The following is a 27,161-nucleotide window of genomic DNA, read 5'->3' on the forward strand; positions in this document are numbered from 1 at the left end:
CTAATGACTAAACAGGGCCAAACTTACCTATATCAGCTCAGGTGTTGATGCTGTGCTCATACCTACTTTAGCTTGAACTAAAAAGCTACACTGCAATGATGAACCAAGATGTATCTTTCTCTGCCTTTTCCTCAAAGAGAGGAGATCCACGGGGCCTGGAACCAGATTCTGTTAGGGCATGCCCCAGAGTACTGAAATTACCAAAGTGGAAGAGGAAATCCAGACTCACTGGGCAACAGAATAAAAATGAAATAGGGATGAGACCTCCTCCTTACTGCTCAGTCAAGTCCTTTCCCCAGCAGATGTCTTTAAGCTCTACCAGAGGTTCTCAAGTGTCACCTTTGCAAAAGGTGACAGGACAAATAAAAACCTTTATCTACAGTTTAGAGTTATCCTCACCCTAGATCAATGGAAGCACTCTAATTAAAAGGGTTTAAATGGATGAAAGAAGGATCCACTTAAAGGATCAAAGAAAGGATCAAAACGGATGAATACCCAGGGAAGGAGGAACTCAAAAAACTAAGAAAATACTTTATTCTAACACCTGACCTCTGGGAAGGCTTATGGTGATACTGCTGATGACTAGTTTATTAAGCTCCAAGGGACAAATGGTAATTGGCATTTTTCATCAGGCTCTTAATCCGTGCTTCTGGGAAATGATACAAACAGAGTGCTTTGTTGCACGGGTGAGGTTCCTTTTCTTGGGAGAAAGGCTAAGAAAATGGAAAAGTAACAACTGGGTTATCTTACAGAAAAAAAATCACAGTATCACAGAATATGCTGAGTTGGAAGGGATCCACAAGGATCACTGAGTCCAACTCCTGGCCCTGCACAGGACCATCTCCAAGAATCACATCACATGCCTGAGAGTATTGTCCAAATGTTTCTTGAACTTGACAGGTTTGGTGCTGTGATCGCTTCCCTGGAGAGCCTGTTCCAGTGCCCAACTTCCATCTGGGTGGAAACCTCTTCCCAATATCCAACCTAAACCTCCCCTGACACAACTTCAGGCCATTTCCTCAGGTCCTGTCACTGGTCTTCACAGAGAAGAGATCAGCGCCTGCTCCTTCTCTTCTCCTCACGAGGAAGTTGAAGGCTGCAATGAGATCTCCCCTCAGTCTCCTCCAGGATGAACAGACCAAGTGACCTCAGCCATTTCTCACACGGCTTCTCCTCAAGGTCCTCCACCATCTTCATTGTCCTCTTTTAGATGCTTTTTAAGAGCATAATATCCTTCCTATATTGTGGTGCCCAAAACTGCACAATATTCAAGGTGAGGCTGCCCCAGAGCAGAGCAGGACAATCCCCTCCCTCAACCTGCTGGTGATGCTTTGCCTGATGCTGCCCAGGACACGGTTGGCCCTCCTGGCTGCCAGGGCACTGCTGACTCATATGCAACTTGCCATTGACCAGGACCACCCACGTCCCTTTCCGCAGCACTGCTTTCCAGCACTTCATTCCCCAGTTTGTAAGTATGGTTTATACTGAGGAAACGTAAAAGAGAGTAGAGGTTTTAGGATTCCTGAGAGAAGACCCAGCGTGCAACTAAAGGACCAGGTGTAGGAGAACAAAGTCAATCAGACTTTTGATCTGGAGAGGCTCACACCAGTCAGAAATGTGAAGGTTAAAAAGAGTTCAGAGGACAGGTAAAATTTTTGCAGAGCATGAAGAGCAAGACCCAAAGAAGGAGAGTTGTATTGGGTGCCTGAAAGAACAACTGAAGTGCTGGAACACAACAACTGAATTGCTTGTGGCTAATCTAAGACCAAAATTTCTAGGACTAAAGCTGCACTGTTATTGCTACCATTCGCCAGCTGCACTGCCTTTCTCTGGACACGCTCCAGCATCTCAGTGTCTGCCTTGGAGACCTCACCAGAACCAAGTACAGCTTTCACCTAGGGATGTGCTTGGACGGAAGCCATGTATGGGCCCGCCAAGAAAGGGAGAGTGATTTTGCACCACCACACAGCTCATCTCCATTGTCCTGTGCACCCCTGCATTGGGCACTGCTGGGTTCATCCCTTGGCACCCTCCCATCAGGTATTTCTCCAGCCCACCCACCTCCCCTGGCACCAGCACACCCACTGGGATACCAGACGCCACCAACCCCTCTCCCAGTTTTGGGGGTGCCACCAGCGCCTGGTGCCAACCCATCCCCACTATCGGGGACACAGAGACGAGGGGCTCACAAGAGGCTGGAAAATCGCCATGGAAATCAAGGCTGGCAGATAATGGAAGTCGACAGTGACTGCAAGATGGGGAGACTCTGAGGATGCTCCAGGGCAGAAGGAACAGGAGAAGGAGGAGGAGGAGCCCCACATCCAGCCCTCCAGCCCGCAGCAGCACTGCCTTGTATCACAACCAGCAGGGCCAGCAGGATTAGCGGTGGCAGGTGCGCCGGCCCCAGGCACATCTGCCTGGCGGCATCCTCTCGGCCACCCCTCTCTGTGCAGACCGGGATGCTGTGCGAGACGCTGGGAGCCAAGCACAGCCCGTTCCAGCGGATGCCCGGGGCCGGGAGCGGCGCCCACCGCTCTCCCAACATGGCGCCGGCTCCTTTTCCTCTCTGCTGGCGCCACCCAGTGGCTGCGGCAGGTACCGCACGTGCGCCCTGGTCCCGCCCGGCGGGACTCGCCGTCCTTTTAATTTCTTTCTCATTATTAAACTGGTTTCGGCTCAAAGTGAATTGGTACAGCCCGACTGGCTTAAGAATCCTGAAGGTTTCAGCAGGGTAGCCCGGAATGGCGGTCCCTCGAAGGCTGTCAGCCTCCAGGAGTTTCCTTGCGCGGCGCCCCGACCCAAGGGGAGAGCCCCCAAATGCCGACCCGCTGCTCCAAGGAGGACCAACTCCACTGACTCCTCGGAGAGGCTCCACTTATTCCCTGGCTCAAACCTGATCTGCAGTCAAACGTGGTCACATATGAGCCCTCACTGACCGTGGGGTCTTGTCTTCTGCTCCACCCCAGCAAAAGTACCATGATCACTATGGAACTTCTGTTTTTGAGACACAAGTATCTTGGTTGACTGTTTGCTGATTTTTTTCAAGGTTTACAGTTAGTATATGGAAAGCTGATGGCCCTTGGAAAAGTTGGTACCTAGGTGGACAGTACAGAGCTAAAAGTGACACTTTAGCTGTGGCAAAGGTCTTTTTAAAAAAGAACCATTTGGCAGCACTTCTAAAAAAAGGCCAGTCTTGGCAGCTGTCTAATTTTCCCAAGAAATTTGACCACACACACACACACCCCCATCCCAACCAAATCAGTTTAGTAGGTTTTTCATATTTAAAGCATGACTTGTTCTGAGAAGACTCGCTAGTCACATGGAAAGCTGCTTCTCCCAGGCAGGAAGGGTGCACTGCCCAAATTGCTTCCTGTTGTGCAACCATAGAATTATGAATAACAACTGTACTTTGCAAAAGTTCTTTACTATTTGATTTAAATATTTTTTTGTCTTGCACCACTTACTATCTGTGCATTTTTCTGTTAGAGTACCGGAAGAAAGGTGTGATCACAATCAAAGTGAACTTGCTAAAATTTCTACTATGACTATTGACTGAAAGTATTTCTGCTGTCCTCACCAAAGCTCTGCTTGACATCTCTCCTTCTAGCAAAACAAATTATGTCTGTCAGAGGACAACATCGAGTCTCCTGGCCCAATTTTAAATTCTCCTTTGTTTTAATTTTAAGTGTGCTCTCTTATTATTCTGTCCAAATACAAATCTCCCAGTTGATTTAAAAATGCATATAACTCTGGGAAATCTGTTTCAGCATTAATGAGAAATGCCCCCATCCATTTATAGGATGTTCAGTGTTGACACAGATACCTTGGTGAGTGCAAGGGAAAATTAGGAAGAAAGGGACAGTATCTTCTAATGGTTTGTCTTCTCTGCATCAATTATCCTGAGTTATTAGACACAAGTATTTCTCTTTTGTAGTGTATTGAGTGAGAAATTCATGCTGCAAAACCACCACCAACTAACACAGGCCTGGTTTGATTAAGAAGAGAATTATGGGTTTGATCCCAGATGCTTTAGCTCATGCACGTTACTGGCTCAAGTGTCAGCAGCATTTGACCTCAAAGCTGTATCCAGCAAGCCATCTGGATCAAACTCACAGCCCATTTAACATGAGCTAGGAACATTTATCAGGTCAATAAAGCTTTCAAAGTAGAAGCCATCTCAGAGTATGAAGCTTATTACGAAACCAGCATCAGCACTGGAAGATGCCAGCACATGCTAGCCCCATTCCTCACATATCATGTGAAAGGAGCTCTCCCCGGGGTGAAAGACATGTCAGACAGCACAAATAAGAGTAAAGCAGGTCGTTAGGATCAATGAACAGAAATATGTCTGCACCTAATAAGGTTTATTCACTGTTCAAAATGGGGTCTGCCAGCACAGATGAGTCAGGAGACAAGCCAGATGGCAGATGTCATTGCTCAGGAATAAAAACTCTTACAGAACAAGCATAGTTCCACCTTCGTTGACATAATGCATTACCAAACAGTAAGAATTTCATCTGGGTCAGACAAGAACACAGGACTGTATTCATGTCATGTTAGAAAAAAAATACATATGGTATTTACATCAGCTCCTTGTCACTTGGAAAAGATAGTCAATACCCAGTCCACTGTAAGAGGAGAATGACATGAGACCATTTCTGCTCTGGAATAGAGTCCACTGGCACAAAGTTATCCCTTCTAAAGAGATTCCATTTGAATTGGCAGGATGAGCTTTCATCAGTTCTGTGCTTGCCCTGTGTGTCTGTGGTGTTTTTATCTGATTTAGTCTTGTAAAATGAAGCTGTGCACCACAGCTTCAATGTCATGTGTGTTCAGCATTTTATAAAACTTCATATTCATCACTTGAAACTCTAGCTATGAGGTAGTACCTTTAGGATGCATATAGAATTTATCTAATTTAACTTTGTATGTCAATAAAGAAGGCATCTACATCTAAGCTAGCCATCGGAACCTGCCATGATAGAGAAGAGAAAAAAAGAAACATATAGAGCATGACTTGCTGGGTTTACTTTAGAAACCCTTTTCTCAACACGATGATTCTAACCCTAGAAGCCACCATTCTTTACATTCATCTAAAAGAGAACCAGCTGAAATGTAATCATTTCTATTATATGAGTCTACTCAACTGAATTCCATAAATGTAAGATAAAGTGAAACTGCCAGTCCCTTTAGTGTGTCTCTGGCTGTTTACTGCCAGGTGGCTGCAACTTCTCGATAGTTGTTGAATTTGGCCATATTTTATCCTTTAAATGAAAGTCAACCCTTCTTCCCAGAAGCTTATAATTCACTTTAAAGGATTACCAGAAATATTTTATCACCTGCTCTGGTGTTAAAACATTTCTTAAAACAATCTGCTAGACAGGAAGAAATGTGAGGGGGAGATCATTCAGCGAACTCTATCAGAAGACTAAGTGGACTGTGAAATGCTTTAATATATGGTAATTGTCAACTTAATAGAGTATGTATTCTGTTTCAATTGGTGATGGGGAATAATTTAAACAATTAAAAAGATTCCAATTTGTGAGTAGAGTAATCCTACAGTTGCATTTTAAAAATATCATGCCGGGACATTGGGAATTATAATTACTAAAGAAGATGCCTAATTTTTTTGAATGGATCCTTGATTTTTGCTAATGAATAACTGGAAGCACGAATCAACAGTGATCTGTGGTTCCTCAGTTACCCAATGCTTGACCACTTTTAAGGTGGTCAGTGCTCAGGACACTGGATGTTGGAAATGTGTTCCAAATATCCAGGCATTTAGAATTACTCCAATGGCTTTCCTAAACACTAAGCCATCACTATAAGAAACACTTCAAGAATCTTTGTCCTCTTACTTGCTTGCATTTTTGCAAGAGGCAGACACTGTGAATCTGCCTCTAAAGATGGATGGAGACAGATGGAAGCTCTCTCTCTCCATGTGCTGAGCTGGACATACACAAACTAAACGCTACTCAGCAGTTGTGTAGCTGTATTAGCACAGCAGTGTCAACACAGCTACACGACTTCTGGAGCAGAACAGATGAGGCATAGTGCTGTGCAAACACAGCCAAACAACTTCTGGATGGTGTTTGGTGTAGTGGTGTAGTCCAGTAAATATGATTTCTTTTTTTTTTTTTTTTTTTTGCTATTCCTGGTAAAAGGCCACATGTTTTTTATTGACTTGACAGCAGAGGGTGTCAGGGTTTGTTTGAGCTTGTCCTGGCTAAGCTGATAATGAGCTTGTTTTATTTAACTGGGGTACGAAATGTCCAGCAGTCAGGTTTACTTTGGGTTAGCTCTAGTTTATAGTGATAATAAGTAGATTTTCTGTGTAGATTAAATTACCTGTGATCCTAGAATAAAATAGGGTTTGTGAGAATGCAAACATGGGGTATACTGGAGGTCCCAGACTGTAAACACAAATCCCAATGGTCAGTCAGTGGTCACTGAAGGCAGGCAACTGTCTAAACCAGTTTAGATATAACAAAGAGACAACAACATTGAATAACTGAGAACTAAAGGAAAGAAAGCCCATATAATGCAGGCTGTATTAAGAAAATATTGAAACATAAACCTAAACTGACCTCAAAATAGAGGAAGAAGGGATATCCGGCCATCAAACCCTGCTGGGTGAAAACTGAGGACATTGGTGGCTGTGGACATTCCCTGCAGCCCCACTGCTGTCAGCCTCAGGACTCAAAGGGACATGGGAAGGATGGCACAACACTTGACAAAAGAGGAAAACATTGTAATTTTGCAGTTAATAGGATTTGGGACTTAACATAGGACTTCTTTGCAACTGTCCTGTAACCCGGAAATAAAGACTATGGCTTTTTGCCTCAAAATATATTCACCCTAGGATTCATTTAAATTCATTTTAGATATTTGCAGTGTAGACATCTACATTTGACCTAGTCATTCTGAGCTACCACTATAGTCACTTAAGTGAAATGAGTACTTTTAGGGCATGAATTCTCCACTCTAGTTTAGATGTCCGTTTTAGGCTGATAAGAATGGCACCCTCGAATACTTAATTTCCCTGTGTTGACTATAAAAGGGTTCAAGGCAACTAATTTGGACAGGGACAGTTACAAGGACTTTTACCTGTGAGAATATGATTCCCACCTTCTGTATTCATGCCAGTCTGTTCATCCCCGCCTTCTTTATTTGCAGATTATTTCAATGAGCAATTACTCATTGGACTGAAATCCCTTAGAAAGCACGACCTCAGGATTTAATTATAAAACAACACTGTTAGAAGTAAGGATCACTCATTTGGAAGGAATTTGCATTGTACCAATAATAACAACAACAGAACTAATAAACAAAGGCCATAATTTCAAATGTTTTGTTGAAAGAAATAATGGGAACTATAGAAAAAATCAATGCTTTTCCAGGAAGAAATTCAGTATCTTCCTGAATTAGTATCTTATTAGAAAAAATATATTTAAATTAGAGGATGAGAAGGCTCAGCTACCAGCAAAGGCAAAGTCACAGCTACACGAGCAGAGGGAGAGCTCTGGCAGCAAGTCCCACAGGTAAAAAGGAGGATTTGATACGTCTCATCCCTATTTTACACTAACCAGCACATTATTAGGGCATCATAAAGGACATGACTACCCTAAGCTTGGGGTTTCCCAGCAGAGAGCTCTTTCCTGTTCTCCTGGTAGTGTGGCTGTCTCCAGCCTGAGAGAAGAACCAGACGTGAGGCACACATTACCATGCCAGTCTTTGGAGGAGACACCACAGCTCTGTGCACTTTTACAGGCTCATAAATGACAACAATACTAACAATTTACTAACTTCTGATAAAGACCAGTTTCTTGGGAATTGCTGATACCTCTATTTCTATGGGAAATAAATCTCTCTGGAAGCTTTGCTCCGCTGCTTTCTGAGCACATGAAAGTGCTGCTGAAATTCCTAATTGCAAATTAGACTTTTGACAGGGGAAGGCAGAGCAGACGAATTGAAATAGCCTTAAAGTGCTTTTCTCTTCCTGATGGCAGAAGAGTTCATAATCCAGACAAATTAACTGATTGGAACAAACAGCATTCAGTCAGTGCTGTGCAATGTTGTGGCTGGCAGCTGGTGGCCAGACACTAGAACATACTTAAACAATTAGTGCTGTCCCCTGCAACAGCCAAAATGCACATTTAGAACATCTGAGATGTGATCTGGGACATTTTGTGGTCCACATACAGCAGCTTTACCAGGTGGGCCAGAAAAGTGAGATTCTCAGTGGATGAGTTAGCTGGGGCTGTAATAAACCTAAATCTGCTGGAAGCCAGTCTTTGCATATCTTATTGGCTGAACCACTCCAGGTTTAGCTGAGCTGTCTTTTTGTGGCTTTATAACACTTCAAGGAGATTTTAGAGGCATTTTGTGATTACTGATGCCTTTCCATACTTCAAAAAAAAAAAAGGCTGAAGGCCTTTCAGAATGTTCTTTTTCTGACACTCTTACACTTACAGAATAATTATTCTTGGTACTCATACAGTACCTTCCCTCAGCTTTTATAACAAGTTCCAAAAATTAACAAGCTAGAGGTTAATTTTCAATCTCAGCTTCAGTGATTCATATCTGAAAGAGTAAGCTGCAGAGACTTGAAGGAGAGCTGAGAAGCGATCACAGATCTCATGACACACAGTCATGTATCTTTGCCAAAAGACTGTGTTTCATCTTAAGTCTCAATGATGTGAGTGAAAGATTTCTTTTCTTGATATAGCTGGCTTGCACAGTATGCATGACGGAGAATCCAAGGGTCTCAAAGCAGCATTTTCTCTCCCTGATTGCCCATGGCTTGGGAGCATGATCTGCCTTGGATTTCTACCTGTCCTCAAAGAAAGAATACAGAGTGGCAACGATGTTGTTAAAATTAGTCTGTCCATTCACTGAGCATATTAGTTTAATTTCAGTTCCGAGATTAATGAACCTCATTTTTGATGCCCAGAGTCATGACTCATTCTGAATGTTTTTGCTGCCTGGATATCCCTATATTTACCCAGCCAATGCAGATCTAGTATCCAGACACTTCAGAATTATTAATGAATTATGCTCTCAGAACAGCCATAAGGAAACAGTACTCCAATGCATGTCATTTGCAGAAAGAAATAAAACTAGAATGCTGAAATCCTAATTTCACTGATTCTCAATGCCTTGAACCTGGAACATTTCACATTTCCCTTTAAATCAAAAGCATTCTACTTGATTTTAGTTGTGTTCATTACAGTAAGGTGAATCATGCCCTAGAAATGCCTTTCTGTTGTTTCCATTAACTAGAAGGGGAGCCTGGACTTCTCACCTCAGAAAAAAAAAAATTATCTCTGCAGGGTAGGTGCTTGGATTTAGGTTAAAAAAATACCAGTCAGGGAGTGGGAGAGAGGCCGTAGCACTGTGCTACACATGCACTTGTAGACAGGAGAGAATCAAAAGTGTAAGACATTGCAGGTTTCAGAAGAACTCCCAAAAGAAACTCTCCAGAGTATTCTGGCCAATTTACATATTGTACTACCTGAAATTAAGAAAAAAACGGGCTCTGGTAACTTCACACATCACTGAAATGAACTCCCTTAGGAGTCTGGCTTGACTTTTCAGGAGTGTGAAATCTGTTTTCACTTTCTAAACAAAATATTATGACAAAAATAGTAAAGTTAGAAAAAGGTGAGGTTTGTGAGTTCTGAGCTATCCATTTGAATCAGAAGACTGTACTCAATAGTTTTGCTAAAAATATATTCATTAAATCTATTTAGCATTTTGGTTATTTTGAGTGTTTATCTACAAAGCAAAGTATTTCAAGACTGTTTCTAATTTACCTTTTGAGCTAACTTTAAAGCAGTAGAAAATAATATGCAATAAATTGCTTTCTAATAACAAAACAAGTTTACTGGTGCTTACCAGATGCCTGCCTCTGACTAAATTCAAGAGCATTCAATATAACCATAGAACCATTTAGGTTGGAAAAGACCTCTAAGATCATCAAGTCCAACTGTTAACCCAGCACTGCTATTTTCTCTAGCCTTCATTTTATCGCCAATGTACCTATAGAAGCTTTTCTTGCTGTTTTTGATGTCCCTGGACAGATTTAATTCTGTCAGGGTTTTAGCTTTCCTAACCTGATCCTTGGCTGCTTGGACAACCTCTGTATTCCTCACAGGTTACATGTCCTTGCTGCCATCCTCTTTAGGTTTCCTTTTCATGCTTGAGTTTGTCCAGGAGCTCCTTGTTCATCCATACTGGCCTCCTGACATTTGTGCATGACTTCCTCTTTCTTAGGATGCACCACTCCTAAGCTTGGAGGAGATGAGCCTTCTTGGGCCCTTCTTCCTTCCCGGGCTTCATCCGATGTTACTCTATGAGGCAGATCCCTGAGGAGGACAAAGTCTGCTCTCCTGAAGTCTAGGGCAGTGAGCTTGCTGTGTACCCTCCTCGCTGCCCTAAGGATCTTGAACCCCACTGTTTCATTGTCATTGCTGTAGGACTGCCTTTAGCTTCACCTTCCTCACCAGCCCCTCAGTGTTGGTAAGAACGAGTCCTAGCACAGCACTTCTCCTTGCTGGCTTCTCTGTCGCTTGGAAAAGGAAGTCATCATCAATGCATTCCAGGAACCTCCTGGATTGCCTGTGTTCTGCTGTGTTTTCTCTCCAGCAGATATCAGGGTGGTTCAGGAGTTCCTCATGAAGTCCAGGGCTTGTGAACATGAGGCTGTTCCTATCTGTCTGTAGAGGATCTCATCCACTCAGTCTTCCTGGACAGGAGGCCCGTAGCAGGCCCCCACTACAATGTCATCTGCCCCTGCCCTCCCTTTAATTCTGACCCATAAGCACTCAGTTGGCTCCTCATTCATCCCCAAGCAGAGCTCAATGCACTCCAAGTGGTTACTGAAATAGAGAATGACACCCCCTTGCTGTCTCCCCCTTCCTGTCTTTCCTAAAGAGACTTCAGTCATAGAAGCCAACCCACCACAGCTCAGAGTTGCCAATGAGATCACAGCCCTGCAGGTGTGCACAACTCTTAACTCCTTTTGTTTATTCCCCATGCTACCTGTTCTTGCATAGAGGCATTTAAGTCCCCATGTCTCTGCCCTGCCCCCACACCCACCCCCCCAAAGCCAATTTACTAGCTAGAGTGGCTGGAATTCCTTTGTGCTGCTCTTCAGATGTTTTCCTGCTGACCTGTGATCCCTCTCCAGGCTCTGGGCATCTCTTGCTGGCACTGGCATCAAACTGATAGGTATGGGATGGGCTGAGGTTCTCCTTTGCCATCAATATTAGGTTAAAGTCCTCTTCACCAGCTTGGCAAGCCTGTGACTAAAGATGGTCATCGCATTCTCTGACAGATGGACACCATCAGCCCCCAGTAGATCAGGTAAGATCTTTGTTTCTCAAAGTCCCATAGCCTAAGTAGCCAAAGCCCTGTGACACAGTCCTGTAAACACTTGCTGATTCACCAGTTTCAACTGGCCCTTTCAAATCACTTTGACCAGGAGGATTAATAAAAAAATCTACCTGTGCTCCAGAGTCCCTTACCAGGGCTCCTAGGGTTCTGTAACCCTTATTGATACTCCTCAGACTACTCCTGGCTGTGTCACTGGTGCCCACGTGAAACAACAGCAGTGGGTAATAGTCAGTGTCCTGTATGAGGTTTGGTAGTCACTCAGTGACATCCCTGATACGAGCTCTCAGCAGCACAGCTCTCTAAAGAGCGTGTCAGGTCTCAGATGGGTGCCTTCATACCTCTTGTACCTTCTTGTCATGAGGGGCCCAGAACTGGGCATATGATTTGAGGTGTGGCCTCACCAGTGACGAGTACAGGGGGATAAGCACTGCTCTAGTCCTGCTGGCCATACTATTGATACAAACCAGGATGTCACTGGCCTCCTTGGCCACCTGGGCACACTGCTGGCTCATGTTCAGCTGCTGTCAACCAGCACTCCCAGGTTCTTTTCCACTAGACAGCTTTCCAGCCACTCCATCTCAAGCCTGTAGTTCCACATAGGGTCATTGTGATCCAAGAGCAGGACTCAGCATTTGGCCTTGTTGAACCTTATGCAACTGGCCTTGGCTCATCCATCCAGACTGTCCTGACCTCCAGCAGATGAACACTCCCACCCAACTTGGTGTCATCTGCAAACTGACCAAGGGTGCACTTGATCCCCTCGTCCAGATCATTGGTAAAGATATTAAACAGAACTGGCCACAGTACTGAGCCCAATAATGGGTTAAATCTATTTCATTCAGCCTCCATTTCACAGACTTGCCATTTGACTGGATTGAGTTAGATTGAGGTGGACATTATCTTACAAACATAATGAAAACATTTTCTGTTACTACTGAAACTGCTAAGGTCCAAATAATAACTTCAAGTGACTAAGGAGAGACTTTAGCCTTCCATGACTCACTGTTCTATCTAGCTGAAGACCTTCACATTCTGTTGATCTCTAACTCAGGGGGAAAGAGACACTTCTTGCTCTTTCCCAGACATCTGCCTCCACACTGTATTCTATTACTATGCTGCTTAAAATCACATGTAAAACTTTCTGTTATTCCCTGCATGTTGTGTAGCCTTATCAATAACGTCTTTTTTCCTTTCCATCTTCCCCCAAGTTTGGCTAATACCGACATCTCATCAGGATTCAAATGTATGAACACCATTGTTCAGGCTCCTGCTTTGCAGAACTGATGATACAGCCTTCATGTAGGTGTGGTGGTCGTTTATCCAGACTCAGAGAATGGCAGGGTTTAGGTTTAGGCAAGACAAGGCCTGTGAGTGCCTCAGGAGCTGGCTTCACACAGTGAGTTACCTGCTGTTCTTTTTAGTTCTTTCATATGCAGAGGTCAATACTTTTGTAGAGATTATCCTTTTAAATCAATGTCAGCTGACTTAGATCAGCTTACACAAAGTCTGACGGTATTTGAAGCTGTGGGAGAAATGTGTGTAAGCAGGGAATTCCATGCTGAAAGTTGGCAATTAGTGTACATCCAGGCTCTGTTAAAGCATTTTGCAGCTTCTTTAGTGCCTTCATACGACATGGCAGTGGATTTACAACATGCTGTGACAGCCCCTTCAGCAGGACAGTGCCATTAATCTTCAGACAGACTACTGAGATCAGCACTGATCTTGTGTTTGGATCCCCTAATCCAGGATCCTGTGCCCAGCAGGACTCTCATAGTGTTAGCTTGTTCCAGAGCCATGGGACTTGATCTCAGCCTCGACTCCTCTAACTCATATTTAATCATAATACTTTTCACAGCTCCTCTGCAGGTGTTGTGATGTGGTGACTGAAGACATAGTCAAGCATTTAAGTACACGATTAACCTAAAATGCTTGAAGGGAATTGTTGACTTCAGGAGGGCTGCTTGTACACTTGGAGTTAAAAATGCACTCGAGTGCTTCACAGACAAGTTAATTATCATTAAATACCTGCAACAAACAGAAACATAGAGATGGCACAACCACAGATGTACTGTAGAATACATCTCCTGAAGAGTAACAGACAAATCTTGGTTTTACGTGCACCTTTAAACATTGAGCCAAAAGGATATTTGACTATTTTAGAAGACCACAACAGGCTCAACATAGAAAATAGTAATACAATTAACCTGCTTCCAAGATGTGTCTGTTTCCTACAGAATAATTGTAAAATAAATAAACCAATTGAAATTAAACAGATGCCAACACATAATTACAGACTATTAAAGACTTTGTAAGGGAAGGTTCCAGTCACTTCTGGCCCCTCACCTAATGTGGAAATCAGATTTTGTTAAATAAAATAAAATAGTGTCCTAGTTTATAAAGCAGTCTGCGGTTTTGGTGTTTTTTGTTTGTTTGTTGTTTTTTTTTTCCTGTTTAGTATAGGTAGGAACCCTTGCTGGGGTGGTCCTGCTCGCAGTCCTGAGGACACTCTCCCAGGCGTCCCTGCCGTTCGCGGGGGATGCGGGGGATGCGAAGGATTCCGGAGGCTGAGTCCAGCGGGTCCTGCGGTGCAGCAGCGCGCCCTGCCGGCCCCGCAGAGCGCCCACCGCCGCGGCTCCCGCCCTCGTTACGGATTCCCAAATATTTTTCCCACGGGTGGGTAAAAGTCCCCAGGTTGGCCGGGGCTGTGCCAGGACCCTGCGCTGCTCTCGGGTAATGCCGCGGGTGGTGGCAGCCGTGCTCCCCTGTGTATTTGCATCGCTCATTCTCCTTGAAAAGTACTCAGAAAGGACAAATTTGGTTGATGGTTCCCTCACCCCTGCGCTGACAACTGTGACTTCCAGGACGGGTTAAACTATGCGGGGAGAGGCAGGAAGGGAGGCTCAGAGGAGATGTGCAATGCAAGACACTTTGCGTGATTTGCATTTTAGGTTCTTGTATTGATTACTGCGAGATCCGGGGGGCGGGGGACGGGTTGGGGGAAGAGGAAAAAGAAAAAAGCAGTTGGCAGGTCTGACTCCAAATATTTCCAAAATGATTATACGTTTTATTAATCGAGGTCAAAGTAACCTCATTTGGCCAGTATTAATGAAAACACAGGGGGTGTGTTAACTAAAAATCACTTCAGCTGGAAAATTGAGATGCATTGGAATGCGGGGCGAGCAGTTGACGGTGCGCGGGTTCCAGGTGCCATCTACTGGGCACATCCCATGTTGGAAAATGACAAGTACACCTTTACTTCTGGCCCCGCCGTCTCCCCGCTCTTCCTCCCTCAGCAGTTTTCCCACAGTGGTTCAAGCCCGGGAAACCTTTTAAACCCGTTTCGCTTCGGCTTGAGAAGGCAGCGGGGTTTGTGAAGTACTCAAGTGCTTTGCTCAGCTGCGGGACAGAGTTGCCCATGACAGCGTATGACAGCATACAGGTTTATTGTAAAAATACACAAAGTCCTCTGTAAGTGCTAAAGAGAGGAAGGCCATTTTTGTTTTGCCATTTAAGTACAGCTCAGAGCACAAGCATGATTCATGTCAGGAAAACCACTCCCAAGCACCTAAAAGCCAAAGGTCATCTTGAAATAGGATATATTGTGCAGTAAGGCCACATAATTACTTAGAAGTATAAAACAAAACAAAACAAAAGAAAACCACAACAACCCAAAAACAACAAAAACAAACAAACCAACAAAAAAACCACAAACAAATAAAGAAAAAGCACAACAAACACACACACACACACACACACACACACCAAAAAGGGAAAAAGCCCCCAAACCTACAAATCAAAAGAATTCTAAAGGAAATATTAGTGTACCACAGTTTTGGCTCACAGCATGAATCATGTACTGCAAGTGTACTGCAGTCAGTGGGATTCTTTCTGCCCACTTCAGCTTTTGGACTGGAGTCAGACTAACAGTCCTGTCCAGCTTTTCTGACTAACCATCCTTCACGTTTGTTGACTTGGAGTCTGTTTTTCAATGACTTTGTTTCAGTACTGCACCAAACCAGAAAGTATCAATCCATTAAATAAAGTGAGAGTCCCTATCTGGGGTTGTTCCAGCACATAGCCTGAATTCGAGGAAGCAGGTCCCTTCAGGATTGAGTATTAGCAGAACTGGCTTTTTGGGTCCCGGACTAATAATACCTAAGATTATTCTGCAAATTCAGCAGTCTTTTGTGAGCTACGGTTCTGGCTTTCAGGCCCCTTCTCTATTTCTTTGATATGCTACAAAGCAAAACTACCATGCAGTTTAATTTATCTTATATCACATCAGATTAAGAGTACACATATGGTAATTTCCTCTATCTTTCCCCATCTCCATTTTTCTCTCTCCCTTTCTCTCCCCCCATCTCCCAAGACTGTAAATTTATAGACAAACAATCAGATTTTTTGGTTGGTTTCTTTTCAGTGTTGTTTCATGTTAATAGGACCAGTGGGAATTGGCCTACTTAACGAGAGAAGCTTGGAAACTTTTTGTTTAAATAAATCTTATTCCAAACTGAGAGGAACAGGCAAGACTGAAAAAAGCCCCAAACTTTCAAACCCCATTAAATCTGAACAAAAAGGTGAATCAAAATAGCACGCTAATGCAAGGTACAAACCATTTATTTGAGTCATTTTGAATGTGTGGTTTATAATAAATTTTACAGTACGTGTCAATAATGTATAGTTTAAAACAAAATTATTTTGAAATATGACAGGTGTCCTAGTTAGGACAGCTGAGATCAGTTCATCATGGTGGGTGTAACCCAAAACTGTATTCTATAGCCTTCCATGTCATTTCCCAGAAACTAGACTATTGTTGTCAATAGACTATTCGCACCCTCTGCCCATAGAGCCTGACTCCTCAGGCTATAAACTAGGTGTTAAGAGGCCTGTGAGATAGGAGGATGTTTCTGTCCTCACACCCTTTGTGGAACTCCCCGCCCTGAGGGGAGCACTGAACATTCCTGCCTGAACTGGAGGATATATAATCTTGGAGTTTTGGAACATTTTTCAACCCACTCGTGGGATCCAGAGGACGGCTGCATCTCATCGCTCTCAACCAGACTTAGACCACCACTGGACTGCGATCACCACTTCTGGCCAGACTGCAGCAGCTCTCCCACCAGCAGGTTCTTCCCCTCTCCCTTTACTTTGGACTCAAACAGGGCTCAAGGAACACCACTTTGTTCAGGCCCCAGGGTACTGGGTTATACATTTGGGTTTTTGTGGGTTGAGACCAATTGTTTGTTTGTATTATTGTACTTACTGTATTATTTTAATAAATTGTTATTCTGACTTATAATCTCTCCTTTGAGTTGAGTTCATTCCCCCTGCTGGTTAACTTTTAAACCAGCACAACAGGGATTTCTCAGTTTTTAAAATATTAATATAGTCATAATTTTAAAAATGCTCTGAGCAATCCTTAAGGGGGTAATTTCAGCTAAACCATTTCTGTGACAAGTTTTGTACAAAAAAAATTCTCACCTTTTTGATAAACCAGTTTATTAAATAGTTCCCAAACCACTACTGTTCTTTAGTAACTACTGCTTTTTCATCATATCAGAATAAAAGAGCAAACCCAGCAAGAAATCAGTTTCCAGAAACCATACTGGATAAATCCAGAAATCCACTCTGTCCCAAACTATATTCAGTGTTACATAATCTGCAATCAGTGCACCAGAAAAAGATAAATCAGCACCTGTCAACTAATGAGGAAGGGTTATCATTACATTACCCCACAGTAACAGTTCTTTTTCCTTTCCTCAAAAATCATTTTTAAAAACCTGCTTTAAGTGCCTATTTTAAAAGACTGCTGTTACAAAATATAACTTCCTATGCTAAAAAATCTCTTCAAATTCTTTTTCTGGAAGCACATTCTAACAAGAAAGCAATAAAACTGCATACATTGTGAAAGATAAAAATACTTTATGTTAGCATTTAAGAAAAGGGCTTGTCCTGAGTCAGTTATTCTCTGTCTGTTGACACAGCAGAAGCAGCCTAAACAAAGAACTGACAAATGTTTCTGAACCAGTGTCAGAGGAGAAGAGGACACAGTCCTAAACTTTAAAGTTCACAGGAGATCCCAGGCCCCAGTCAATGGGTCTGGTGTTTATAGGTAACAGGACCTATCTATTTTGCAACTTTGCTTTCGAGTCAAGCAGCACTGAACCCCATCCTCAACCACAAAACCCTAATCATAGATAAATGTACAAGGGAAAGAACTTTATTTTCTTCCTTATCATTATCCATGATTTCTCCTTCACTGCTTTCCCCCTCCACTGCTTCCTTTTGCACCTTGGTTTAGATGTGAGCAAGTGAGCCTTGCACCCAGAGCAGGCTAGAAAATCTACAGCCCACAGTAATCTTACTATACTGTGTCTCTGTGAAATATCCATCATTCCTGCTCCCACCACCACCATTGGTTACCATGATCCTACTGCTCCCCTGATCTCCTTGCTGTGCACAGCCTCCCCAGATTACTACTTCCTGAGTCTGGAGGGTTACCGTGCCACAATTTCTGTGATTCAGTTCCATTTGTTCTCACACTGGATGAGAAGCTTCTTTTCACCTCAAAGTATGTAGAAAGACCAATAGGAAGCAAATCTGAGAAGCATTAAAATGTATAACTTTTACTGATATTAATGACAGTAAAGTACCCATGTAGAACTTGGGGCCAGATCCACAAGGATTTCAGCGGGAAATCAAATCCCTAAAATTAGGTTTAATGCCTAATGACCTTAACCCCTAATTTTTCAGAAGTTAAACACAGTGAATGTAGAGTTTTTTGAAACACTGTTGAGCTGTTCAAAATGGACTCCAGGGATTCACATTTCTGGAACTAATAGCATGTTAAGAAAGACATCATGTAGGTGTTCATAAGGAACAACATTTGCAAAATGCTTAATTCCCTTTGCCTCCTTAGAAATAGAAAATGGTTATTCTTCCTACATAATTACTTCATGGATTTTCTTTTGAGGTGGAAGTATTTGCAATGAGAGCTATTCTGTTATGAAGCACAGAGAGAAAATAGTTGTCTCATCATATCTGAACGGGCTCATGACCACCTCTGTTGCTATTACCTAGATACCAGATATGTCTGTTAGATTTGCTCCCAAACTTGGCACCCTAATACCTGAAATGCCACAAAGTATTTGCTGAGAGATGGGAAGAAGAAAAGTGTAATGGGCTTGGAAGTCAGTAGCTCTGGGGTTATACAGTATCAGGGATGGGGGAGATGTGTGGTCACATGCAGAACTCATGAACCTACCCATCAGAAAGTTTCCTTCATGGCCTACTCAACTGTCAGAAGCAGGAACAAAAGCAGATACCAGTCCCACCAACAAACACCACCACCTAAATGAATTTTGGCACAATATTCAGGTGCAGAATCCACTGCAGATCTAAAGGAGGGTGCTCTGCAGAATGTTGCCATTTGCTTAAATATAGCTTCAACTACAACAGTACTATCAGTTTTGACTAAGCAAAATATCCTAGAGGCCTAAAGGAGGGCAGAAACTACAGCCAGTTTAGAGCATAAATCTCTCCAGCTGCAGGAAACATTATCAGCACTAATCATTTAATCATGTTCAAGTGGAGTAAGTGGTCACCCTGAGTTTGCCTGAATGCATAGGTGAAGCAAGCTGGTTTTGCCTGAAATTTCTTTATGAACAGAGTAGTTGACTCCTGTCTATATTAAGATTTTAGGAGCTTCTCTCAACTTTTACTTTCTTTAGCTCCCTAGCTAAAGTGCTGAGATAACTGCCCATGTTTCCTACTTGCCTAGCACTGTCAGAGGGAGAAGAAAATGATTTATTAACTGAAGGCTACAGAAATGTTTTCAGCCAAAACAAGAATCAAATTCCAAAGTTCTCTGAGATTTGATTCATGGTGTTTACAAAACTGTGGTTCTGTGACCTCTGCTTGTCATTGCAATCATAAATAACTGGCTGTGTCCCTCTGTTCCTTTTAGTTTCTCGTTATCCACCCTCTGTCTCTTACTTCATCCTTAAATCATACATTCTAAGGAATAGAGACCATCCTTTCAAAATAATCAACAGTGCAGCTCTATATGTGAACTGGTAGGTGCTTCTCTAATACAGGTAATGACTCTCAGAACAGCAACAGTGAGTTGAAACTGAAATACCCCTTTCATGCCTCCCCTGAGAGCAGTCAACATCAAGTCACTGTGGCTTGAGTTATACAAGTACATGGGCAAAGCAGAGACCCAGCAATCCTACAATTACATTCTAATGTTCTGCTCTGCGCTCTTCTGTTGCCAAACAATATTAAGTACTTTGTAAATGTGATGCCTGGAATTTAACATGTAATTTAACCTCCGTTTTACCAACTTCAGGTGTGAGGTACTTAAGTTTAACGGAGCCAAAAAAATGAATACTCTAAGAAAAGCATAATCTCAAAATACATTATGCAGTACTATTGAAGGAGGCCTCTTATGTGAAGACAAAAATCCATATCATTGCATGATATCATTACATTCAAATGTAAGAAATTCCTAAGTGTTTCATATAAGCAATCATAGAAATCTCAAGGAAATTTTTCATTGTGACCAGTTTTCCTCACAATTGGTTATGCAAGTTGTAGGACAGAAAGAGAGATTTCTCTTCAGACAGAAAGAAGTCATTTAAATATGTTATGGGAATTTATAAAAAGTAGTAATTGGATTTGTTTGTTTTTTTTAATAAGCCACATTACACAAAAAAAAAAACAAAAAGGAGGGGGGAGTGCAAAAGCCTTTTAACAAATGAAAATTACAGTCAGCACAGGTTTTAAAGTTAAGCTACCGGCAAACACCCATATCTAATAAAAGCAACGTTACCAACACTCTCCAAGAACTTTCTTTCCCTTCCACAATATCCCCATGTGCTTAAAAAGTAGCTGTGACAATTCCTAAGCATGTTGTGTAGCTAAAATACAAGACACCAGTTAATGAACTGTGTACCCCTAGATCTGAATGGGAAAGTATGTCACATATGCTTAGTTAGATAACATCAGAAATAGAAAAGTCATGGGAAAGGAACTGACAAACTACATAGCCTAAGAAATCTAAGATAAAAATCTAGCCCAGCCCTCTAAGGGCACAGGTCTTCGAGGCTTTTCACATGGCCAAATTATTTCATCATTCACAGTGTTCAGGGGCAATTCAGCCTGTGACTGCTTACTTAGCAAGTAGCCTTTTTCTTTTTTTCCAGGCCTATTTCACCTTGCTGAAAACACTGCCATTCTGCACTAGTACTGTTTGGAAGTGTGAGGAAAGGAGGTAGAGGTTTGAATATTTCTGATCTCTGTAATCTCAAAGGAAGTGGATTACCTCAGCAGCTGAGATCCTGTACTGGCCTCTACCAACTGGTCTGTGGTTTTGATAATTTCAAGGCAGAATTTCAAGACAGGAGGTTTTTGTAACACTCTTTCATTTGGCTTTTCCTTTGGCTTACCAGAGACCACATCCCAACCTCAATACCATGTAGCTGGGCTCATTGTGAACTCAAAGGTTATTTCTGGAGGGAAGGAGCAAGCATACAGTAAAGGGGGTGGGAACCTTTAAATACAGAGTTAAGTCAAGGGAAAACCCCACTGCACCATCTGATCTCTGAAAAGAGAGATGGTATAGGTATGGTCTCTGAAAAGACCATACCTATACTAAGGACATTGAGTGAGCATATTTTGTTAAAAAAACAATGTTATTGTACTGACAAAGACCTTGTGCTTAAGAACATAATATTTGATTACTTACTGGGTACCAGCATTTGTGTCTGTCTTGTCTACAGTTTGCTTTTGGGTACTTTTGATACGTGTTACATTTTGTTAATACTGTTCTTTTTTACATATATCCGCAATTATGTTGAAAGATTGTCAGATTTTAAAGATGGAAAAATAAGCCCTCTAAACTTAGTATTGCTGTACAAAAGGCCAGTTCTCAAGTGAGAGGCAAGCAGATACAAAAGAATATAAGGGGAGGCTGGAGACTATTGAACCAGAGCAGATGAGCAAATTTCACCGTAATTAGGAAAAAAAAGAATTTCAGAGATAAATATTTAAAGTGAAAATCCATCTTCTATTTTAATTATTTTAACATTTACTCTCCATGTGATCTAGTTTTTTCATATAGTCCAAATGTGTAAATCTAAAATAAAAGTTACATTTTAAATTATATTATATATCTATTTCAGAGAAGGCCCAGGCAAACATGCTTTCTCTTTTTCTCTTACGTATCTCTTCACGCATCTCTTTTTCCTGTGCTGGTCTTTCAGGGTCTGAGTCCCTGTGGTTAAAGTCAGTTGAACTTCTGTTGTTGGCTCCATCAGCAGCAGGTTAAGACTCAAAACTCATAATCTGTCTGCAACTGTCCTGGTATCTCTCTCTCTTCTTTTTGCCAAGGATCTGAATACAAACAATACCTTCAGATGAAGGGTGCTTTATTCAAGTAGTAAATTTTTGAGAAGAACCATTAGCCCTGAAATGAAACAATCCTTTATTCTGATTTTGTTATTATGCAAATTAATTTAATAGGTTTCTAACCTTTACGGATAGAATATATAAATTGCACCTCTTCAAAATAGGGTTACCTCACTTTCATTCCCTCAATTAAATAAGAAATAAATGGCACAATAAGAAATTACTTGTAGGGATGTCAGTTTATTTGCATATACTTCGGTATTCTCTTTGTAATGCATGCAGGTTAGGTTAACCAGTCAGGTGGTCTCTTCATTATAGTTTAAATACTTACTTTATATATATAATGCAAGGAAACAACACAAAAGAAGGCTTTTAATAGCTGTTAATCAAGCCAGGCCAAAAACAAAGACTAAGTTAAAGCTGAAAGGCTTTGCAGGTATAGAGACTCCAGTATGTTATCATGGTAAGAAGTTAGTGCAGATGCATTAACAAGCAGATAAACACTTTTGACACTACACTTCATTCTAAGCATCCCTTGTTTCTGCTGTCCCAGATCAAATAGATTAGAGTACCTAAGCACAGTTTTATGGGTGCAACTCCATCTATTCTTGGCAATTTTAACAGCACAGCTATTCTGGTCACACATCATGACTCATCACATTCCTCCTGGCAAAAGATTGTCCAGCTAGAGAACTGCTGCCAGGGGATTTTATGTGGTTTGTGACAAAGAGAAAAGAAACCACCCTGAAAGATAAAAATAAGTTCTTCAAGAAATATCAAAATTAAGGTGAAAAACTCTGAAAGTAGGATAAAATGCCACTCCTCTCAAGTCCCCTAAATGTACAAAAATCCTGACCTTCATTACACAGTTCTGGTGGATGCTAGCAAGTATGCCTTGCACTGCTCTTATTCAAAACTTAGCACATCAACATCACCAAGTTATGTCCAGTGATGCCTAAACCTCGACATCAAACAGAACCTTTCCAGGATTGTGTAGGAAGGTCTCAGCCTTATACCAGCACCAGATAAAAATCAAATGCTATTTACTCCTCAGTCTCTTACTTCAACACAAATGCAATTCATAGTCTGTGACTTTGAAAGACCAAGGTATTTTTAATATCTTAAGGTAGTGAAAATAGAATAAACTGAATTTTACTGGAGTGGAACTGGATCAAAATACAGGTGATATTCAAATAGTGATAATGAACCTTGACTACATTCGGCCTTGTACTGTCCTACTATTAGACTGTATATACTCCAGGTAGTGAAGATAAAAGATTTTAATCTCACACACAGGTGGCAAGGTAAACTACATATTTTATCAACTACTAGAACTTTCAAATAGCAGGGATGACAAGAACTCACAAAGGCACTGATGACAAAATAAACATGCAAGTCATCTAGCAATCGTGATCCAGCCTACAAGACACACAAAGAAAACTTTTGTATATGGAACATCATTTCAGAATCTCCCGAGACCAGAAAGCTCTCAGTGTTTCAAAAAGAGATTAAATGTTAACTCCGTTGGTCTCTTTTGTCTGCAACTCACTCTTTCTATGAAATTCAACACTACACAAAGAGCCAGAATCAGGATTAAGGATCTCACAAACCCCATTTAATTCCTTAAAAAGGCTTCTGTGCAGAAATGAATTCCAGTCTCTGAGAAAAGTTTTAACAAACACTCTATGTTAAACACATACTAACATTTGTTAAACACTATTAGCAAAAAAGGGTGAGGAGGGAAGGTATTTAGAATTATTATTCTAATAGTAATATTAGAATTACTATTTGAATACTCTAAATTACTAGAATATTTAGAATTACTCTATGCTCTAGAAAACTTTTTAATTTTTTTGAAACATTTTTCTCCTAAATGGAGATGTACATTCTTTAAAATAGGCATTGAAATAGAATATTAAAATACTTTCTGTTAAGAAATTATAACTATTAAGGTCAATTTCTCTGTTGCTACTGACTACAGAGCAATAGCAAAAAAAAAAAAAATTACATGAATCATGTCAAAGTCACCCAGCAGCTCCCAGGGCTTCTGGCCAGGCTTATCATTTGCTGGGATTCTCCATAAAATTAGGGAAATAGTCTTCCATTGACGAGAAATAGGAAGCAGACAAATACAAGATAACAAGTCCCCTGTAATATTCTCTCCATATACTATACAGAAGGTTGTGTTCAACAAAGACAGAATAAAAAATAAGAGAAAGAACAAAATTAAAAGAAGATAACCTGTATGCAATTTCTACACTTTAGGTATAATCTTACTTGAGGTATAATCTTACTTGGGGGCCTCCCTATGAGTCCTAGCAGCTCTTTCTGGTGATAAAACTGTTACTGTGTGCTTAATTTATGTCTCTACTTAATGCGTGACATAAATGGACTGAGCAGTGTGTCTGGTGTAGGGATGGGGAGTCCCTGGTGACGTAAGCTGGTGACCAGTAAAAAGTCCCTTCTAAGGAACTGCAATGCTGAAAATTTATTTTGAAAGCATTAAAGCTCATTGTCATGGCTTCTGTTGGCTAAATCACTTATTGGCAAACTCAGAGGTGACTTGACATTTCTGCTCTAACGAGCTGTTGCGTTGTTGCAATCTGTCAGAGCGAGAGCCACCTTCGTGCCTGTGCCAGTTCCAGACAGGCCTAGACCTCCTCTTAAGTTTAAAATTTAGAAAGAGCTTTTGGCATTGTTTTGTTTGTTTTAGTTTTTTTCTTTTTTCCAGCTGGGGTAAATTCAGCACTACTATTTGGGCATGAGCCAGCCTAGCGCTCAATATCCCTGGGAGTCATAGAGTGTTTGCAAATGCTGCACTGCTGCAGGAAACAGTCCCTGGGAACTGTGAGCTCTGAGCTTCCCATTGCTTACCTTAGGGAAAGGAGAATACCCCAAGCAGGAAGGGTCTGTTTTATGGAAGGAATGTTCATATAATCCTGCACATCACTGAACCCCAGAAGAGCTCAAGCTTCAGAGAAACTGCAGTGTGAACATAGCAACAGCCAGACAACTAACAGACCAGTTGGAAAGCAGCATAGCAAATATTCAGCAGCTTAAGCAGCCAGGAACAGAAGGGGCTAGTGGGAGCTGCTACTTAAAATAAAGTTTCCAACATATTAATTTCTCCGTTATCTAAAATCATAGGAGACTGGGATACCCTAGTAAAATAGAAAACTCAGTACTGGCAAGATCTTATCACCATCACATGGCATAGTGATTGCACAAGCTCCACAGAAAGGCTTTGGTACACATGAAAATCAACAGTTTATTTTTTTATGTAACAGATGAGTTTCCTTAATGTGTAGTGAACATATTAAGAAATTTACAGAGGAGCTTTGAGGAAAACTGGTCTGTTTGGAAAACTCGTGTCTCTTGACTGGAAGTCTGCTACTAAAATCTAAGGACACACATGACCTCACGCTGTAGACTACCCTGAAAAATCATCCAGAAAATAAGGATATAAGATTTTCAGCACTGTGAATAATAAAAACTTCTTTGCTGTCCTTCAGAAGCCAGTATTCATAACTAAAACTCTTCATGTAATTCAAGTAAAAAAAATTATTTACTATATATTTTCTTCAGTTGCATACAATATTTTTATTGTAGCTACCTTATTTCCGTCTCGTGTACTACATGAGTAAAACTACTAGGTTTCCTTCACCCCTTTTGTCACAAGGTGGCGACGTTGGAAGCAAGACGCGCGATGAAGAGCAGTACCCTGAAATGTTAACTTCCACCACACTGTGGAGGAAATATTAAATCATGGGAAAACTCTGATCCGTTTATTTGTTTGAAAATTCATGTACTGACTTTAAATTTAAAGCAATTAAACCAAATGTCAGCCCAAGACTATAAATCCCTAAATGCAATATAATCCTTGATTTATAATCATTATAATCCTTGCAATATAAACATTTTGTTGGGAATTCGACCCACCACGTACATAAATGCCTGTCCACACCTCTTTGCCATGTCAATGTCATAGCAGTCCTGTGCAAATAAGATGAGAAATGAGAGGGTTTCCTCTTGTTGTTTTGTTGCTAGCTATTTTTTTAAGAAATACATGGAAAAAATTTCAAGATCTTGCTAAAAATGTACAAAAAATGTCAGCAGAATAAGTTCCAAGGTAGCAGTAGTTTTCTGCCACAGACCAAGCAAAGCAGAGAAAATTTAAGACATGAATCTTGTTATTAAAATGTATTTGTAAGCATATTAGCTCTGAACAGAATCCAGCATCCTATTCAGCAGACATCTTAAGCAGAACAACAGCAGAAGCTCATTATTCATCATTAAGTTTGGAGAAGACCTTTCAGGTCATCAAGCCCAACCATCAGCCCAGTACCACCACCATATTCACCACCAAACCATGCCCTCAAGTGCCATATCCACACGGTTTTTTTGAACACTTCTAGGGATGGTGATTCAATCACTTCCCTGGGCGGACTGTTCTAATGCTTGATAACCCTTGCAATGAAGAAATACTTCCTAGGATCCAATCTAAACCTCCCCTGGCACAACTTCAGGCCATTTCCTCTCGTCCTGTCACTTGTTGTCTCGGAGAAGAGACCGACACCTCCACACCCCCCCAGGCTACAAGCTCCTTTCAGGTAGTTGTGGAGAGCGATAAGGTTCCCCCATGAGCCCCCTTTTCTCCAGGGTAAACATCCCCAACTCTCTCAGCCGCTCCTCATTAATCCACCGAGTTTGCTCCCAGGGCTGCAGAGAAGCGGAGCGCCGGCAGCGCTGAGGGACCTGCTGTGGCGGGGTGCACCTCAGACCAGACCAGCGGCAGTCTCTGTCAGCCCCTCTGGGGAGGTGCCGTACCTCACAAGCCCACACAGATTTTCCTCAGGAATGTATCTAGGCCGGACAAAAACAACTAAACCACCCCACGCCATTGCTGCCTGAGCCCTGCCGAGGCGGGACTGGAACACGACACCTCTACCTCCCCAACCACCGCGCGCCAACCCCCGCCGCGGCCTGACAGCACTTCCGTAAACACAGCGGCAGGCTGAGTGACAGGGGGCGGTGGCCAATCGCGGTGCCCGGGGCGGCGGGAGGGGGGCGGAGCCTCCGCTCAGCGGCAGAGAGGGGCCGGGCGGCGGGAAGCGGTCACGGGGACGCGGTAACGGTGGCGCGCGAGCTCACGGTGCGTTCGCGTTCGGCCCGTCCTGTCCCGTCCTGTCCCGTCCTGTCCCGTCCTGTCCCGGTGTGTCCCGCTCTGTCCCGCTCTGTCCCGCTCTGTCCCGTCCTGTCCCGTCCTATCCCGTCCTGTCCCGCTCTGTCCCGTCCTGTCCCGCTCTGTCCCGTCCTGTCCCGTCCTGTCCCGCTCTGTCCCGCTCTGTCCCGCT

The 27,161-nt window shown here is 42.2% G+C and overlaps 1 protein-coding gene across 1 annotated transcript in view; it reads right to left on the reverse strand.

Moving 5' to 3' along the window:
• LOC127467792 (uncharacterized) overlaps nucleotides 1-27,161 on the reverse strand; it is a 284,436-nt gene that overhangs the window by 39,470 nt on the left and 217,805 nt on the right. The gene's annotated exons all lie outside the window — the stretch shown is intronic.

Source organism: Manacus candei, unplaced genomic scaffold, assembly GCF_025592945.1.
Source record: "Manacus candei isolate 608988 ecotype Guabito, Panama unplaced genomic scaffold, ASM2559294v1 h1tg000014l, whole genome shotgun sequence".
In the NCBI taxonomy this organism is placed as follows: Eukaryota; Metazoa; Chordata; class Aves; order Passeriformes; family Pipridae; genus Manacus; species Manacus candei.